This window comes from Procambarus clarkii, chromosome 67, assembly GCF_040958095.1.
Source record: "Procambarus clarkii isolate CNS0578487 chromosome 67, FALCON_Pclarkii_2.0, whole genome shotgun sequence".
Taxonomy (NCBI): domain Eukaryota; kingdom Metazoa; phylum Arthropoda; class Malacostraca; order Decapoda; family Cambaridae; genus Procambarus; species Procambarus clarkii.
The window spans coordinates 13,205,434-13,210,433 of NC_091216.1; positions in this window are offsets into that span (position 1 = coordinate 13,205,434).

Below are 5,000 nucleotides of genomic sequence, written 5' to 3' on the forward strand. Positions count from 1 at the left end.
CGGCAGCTTGTCGCGGTGAGGGTCAATACGGTATTGGCAGAATTGGTGACCCGGTCAAGGCCGCCTATACGGGTGGTTGATGTGGAATCTGTGATACAATCAGGTGTTGCTGAAGCTGCAGCAGGAGTGTGTGACAATGTTGTGACAATCATCATTGCGGTGATTGTTGATGAGTTTCCTGCCCCAGTCCCCTGTTGTTGGTCAATGTCGTGGTGGTGGATACAACAATCTGCTTGCTCAAGTTAGTACTTATGGTTTCACGATCTAAGATGCGGATGAAGGGAAATACTGTCGGCCGAATGAGGAAGAAATAGTCGGATGTGCCTGGATTGGGGTTCTGGGAGTTCTTCTACTCCCCACTTGTGACTTGTGAGAGTTTGGTCCACCAGGCTGTTGCTTGGAGCGGCCCGCAGGCCCACATACCCACCACAGCCCGGTTGGTCCGGCACTTCTTGAAGAAAACTATCTAGTTTCCTCTTTGAAGATGTCCACGGTTGTTCCGTCAATATTTCTTATGCTCGCTGGTAGGATGTTCAACAACCGCGGACCTCTGATGTTTATACAGTGTTCTCTGTGCCTATCGCACCTCTGCTCTTCACTGGTTCTATTCTGCATTTTCTTCCATATCGTTCACTCCAGTACGTTGTTATTTTACTGTGTAGATTTGGGACCTGGCCCTCCAGTATTTTCCATGTGTATATTATTTGGTATCTCTCTCGTCTTTTTTCTAGTGAGTACATTTGGAGAGCTTTGAGACAATCCCAATAATTTAGGTGTTTTATCTCGTCTATGCGTGCCGTATAAGTTCTCTGTATTCCCTCTATTTCAGCAATCTCTCCTGCTCTGAAGGTGGAAGTGAGTACTGAGCAGTACTCAAGACGGGACAACAGAAGTGACTTGAAGAGTACAACCATTGTAATGGGATCCCAGGATTTGAAAGTTCTCGTAATCCATCCGATCATTTTTCTGGCTGACGCAATATTTGCTTGGTTATGCTCCCTAAACGTTAGGTCGTCAGACATTATTATTCCCAAATCCTTTACATGTTGCTTTCCTACTATGGGCACATTTGATTGTGTTTTGTACCCTGTAATATGTTTAAGGTCCTAATTTTTACCGTACCTGAGTACCTGGAATTTGTACCTGGATGGGAAGGAAATAGTCGGCCGGATGGGCAAAAAATAGTCGGCCGGATGGGCAAGAAATAGTCGGCCGGATGGGCAAGAAATAGTCGGCCGGATGAGCAAGAAATAGTCGGCCGGATGGGCAAGAAATAGTCGGCCGGATGGGCAAGAAATAGTCGGCCGGATGGGCAAGAAATAGTCGGCCGGATGGGCAAGAAATAGTCGGCCGGATGGGCAAGAAATAGTCGGCCGGATGGGCAAGAAATAGTCGGCCGGATGGGCAAGAAATAGTCGGCCGGATGGGCAAGAAATAGTCGGCCGGATGGGCAAGAAATAGTCGGCCGGATGGGCAAGAAATAGTCGGCCGGATGGGCAAGAAATAGTCGGCCGGATGAGCAAGAAATAGTCGGCCGGATGGGCAACAAATAGTCGGCCGGATGGGCATGAAATAGTCGGCCGGATGGGCAAGAAATAGTCGGCCGGATGGGCAACAAATAGTCGGCCGGATGGGCAAGAAATAGTCGGCCGGATGGGCAAGAAATAGTCGGCCGGATGGGCAAGAAATAGTCGGCCGGATGAGCAAGAAATAGACGGCCGGATGGAGTTAGGCAGAGGACCATAGCCAGAGCGAGGGAGGAGACCCGCAGCAAACCCCACACGATGTTAACCCACGTAGGAGGCGGCACTCAGGGGTCCCGGGTTCGATGTCCGACCGGCACAGGAACAGTTTGGCCCGTTTCCTTTCACTTGATGCCTCTGTACACCTAGCAGTAAACTAGGTGTTCCCTGGAATTTAGCAGCTGTTGTAGGCTGCATATTGTCGAGGGTCAGAAATTGACATTAAACCAGTACATATTGTCTGATATAATGTAAAGATTATGTGGACCATAACACAATAAATGGTTTCATTTAATATTTCCCATACAACGAGAGTCAGTCAGGATATTACCGGCGCCAGACAGCCGGTCCTTAGCATGTTAAAAGTCACATCTTTTCCAGTGTTAACTGTTCACAGGTCCGGCAGAGGTCAGGTCGCATCAGGTGATTTCGCTCTCTGCTAAGCTGATAATTGTAAACGGGCGGCTGTGTTGTTTACATCAAACAAGCCGCTGTCTAGGTGGGGGTAGGGAGATAACCAGAGGCCATCTCCTGGTAGGCGGAGTTTAGCTCCCGGTTTCCCCCTTAAATGCTCGTGGAACTGTACATCAGTTTTTACGGGCTATTCATGCCCGTGCCATCTCTTCGGTGGCTTAATCTTTATGAATGTACATTAGATATGCAAAGATAGATACAGACGGGGAAGAGGAGCCTCCCTAGGTCCCCACAGGCCTGTCCCAGGCCTGTGGGGACTGACTGCCAGCCGGAGTTGCTCTCAATTCCTTGTGTGGTGAATTATTCTGAATTAATGTTGACATATGATTATCAAGTGAAATGGTTGAATTATGATACACACATGAGTGAAGATAGAATAATAAATATCTAATTGATCAACTTATTTTTTAAACTGTGTTTAATTCTCATCCCATGATGTAGGATAGTGAGTTACATGATGTAGGATAGTGAGTTACATGATGTAGGATAGTGAGTTACATGATGTAGGATAGTGAGTTACATGATGTAGGATAGTGAGTTACATGATGTAGGATAGTGAGTTACATGATGTAGGATAGTGAGTTACATGATCTAGGATAGTGAGTTACATGATGTAGGATAGTGAGTTACAGTGGAGAGCACTCACTCTCAAGTGTAGGAAATGTAGATGTTTATCTCTCAGAATGTTTGGCAATATGTTTATTGTTTGTGATGTGTGTATATGTATGTATGAACACGTTGTACTGAACGGGGTGAGAATAGCTTGAGCTGCCTCATCCCTTTGTGTGTATTTTACCTCAATAAACTTATTTCAATTTCAATTTCTCTGAAGTGTACTTGCTGAAGATTATGACGTAAAGATTATTAACTACGATTTACATGCTTACAGTTGTTACGTGATACCATCAGTTAATATTGTGTGCAGACAAGTTCCGACCATTGTCTTATAGATAACTCTTGAATGGACGGTGGCAGCACTTACTTCCTTTCTCTACCTCTTTCCTTCAGCACTTTCCTCCCCCTCCCACTTTTCTCTCATTGTAAACTTTCCCTTTCTCCTGGCCACTCTTCCTCACTCCTCACTTCCTCCTCTCTACCTCCCTCACTCAATGAGTTTTCTTCTTTTCTTTCTCCAATTTCTGTTTCGTTAAAGGGTAATGTAAACACGAGACGCACACGCCCACGTGCTCAGCCTGGAGACGCACACGCCCACGTGCTCAGCCTGGAGACGCACACGCCCACGTGCTCAGCCTGGAGGCACACGCCCACGTGCTCAGCCTGGAGACGCACACGCCCACGTGCTCAGCCTGGAGGCACACGCCCACATGCTCAGCCTGGAGACGCACACGCCCACGTGCTCAACCTGGAGACGCACACGCCCACGTGCTCAGCCTGGATACGCACACGCCCACGTGCTCAGCCTGGAAACGCACACGCCCACGTGCTCAGCCTGGAGACACACACGCCCTCGTGCTCAGCCTGGAGACGCACACGCCCACGTGCTCAGCCTGGAGACGCACACGCCCACGTGCTCAGCCTGGAGACGCACACGCCCTCGTGCTCAGCCTGGAGACGCACACGCCCTCGTGCTCAGCCTGGAGACGCACACGCCCACGTGCTCAGCCTGGAGGCACACACGCCCACGTGCTCAGCCTGGAAACGCGCACACACCCGTGCTCAGCCTGGATACCACAGTGTAAAGTGGTAGGGAGAGTAGTGACGTGGACAAGGCTGGAGCCCCTGGTGAGACTACATGTTACAGCAAGTGAGCTGCAGTGGTCAGCCTGGTGGTCGCAGGGGGAGGAGTGCTTCATAAACTTCAGCCGCGGCTATGATACCTGCTTGATACCTGGTTGATGGGGTTCTGGGAGTTGTTCTACTCCCCAAGCCCAGCCCGAGGCCAGGCTTGACTTGTGAGAGTTTGGTCCACCAGGCTGTTGCTTAGAGCGGCCCGCAGGCCCACATACCCACCACAGCCCGGTTGGTCCGGCACTCCTTGGAGGAAACTATCTAGTTTCCTCTTGAAGATGTCCACGGTTGTTGCGGCAATATTTCTTATGCTCGCTGGGAGGGTGTTGAACAACCGCGGACCTCTGATGTTCATACAGCGCCGTGGCTCATATTACACAGGAGAGCGAAGGCTGGGTGGATTCCATTTTCCTAGACTGTCAGAAAGCATTTGATACTGGTCCTCGAGAAAGATTGGCGTCCCAGAGGGAGATACAGACTGGGATACTTGTGGAGACTCTAGACTGGATAAGGGAGTACCTGAGGGACAGTCACAGTCAGAGGCGAGGTCTCCAGCTGGAGAAATGTAAACAAGGGGGCCTGACGGCTGAGCGGACAGCGCTCGGTGTTCGTAGTCCTAAGGTTCCGGGTTCGATCCCCGGCGGAGACGGAAACAAATGGGCAGATTTTCTTTCATCCTGATGTCCCTGTTCAGCTAGCGGTAAACAGGCACCTGGAAAGTTAGACAGCTGCTAGGGGGCTGCTTCCTGGTGATATGTAACAAAAAGGAGGTCTGGTCGAGGACCGGGCCGCGGGGACGCTAAGCTCCGAAATCATCTCAAGATAACCTGAATATAAACAAATGGTGGTCGCCCCAAAGATCGGTCCTGGGACCACTGCTGTTCCTAATTTATGTTAATGAACTTCCCGAGGGAGTGAGCTCGTCCATGTTAATGTCGGCGGGCGAGGCTAAGCTGGCGAGGCATGAAACAACAGAGACCTGCAGAGTGCTACAGCAAGACCTTAACAATCTCCTGGAATGGGACACCAAATGGC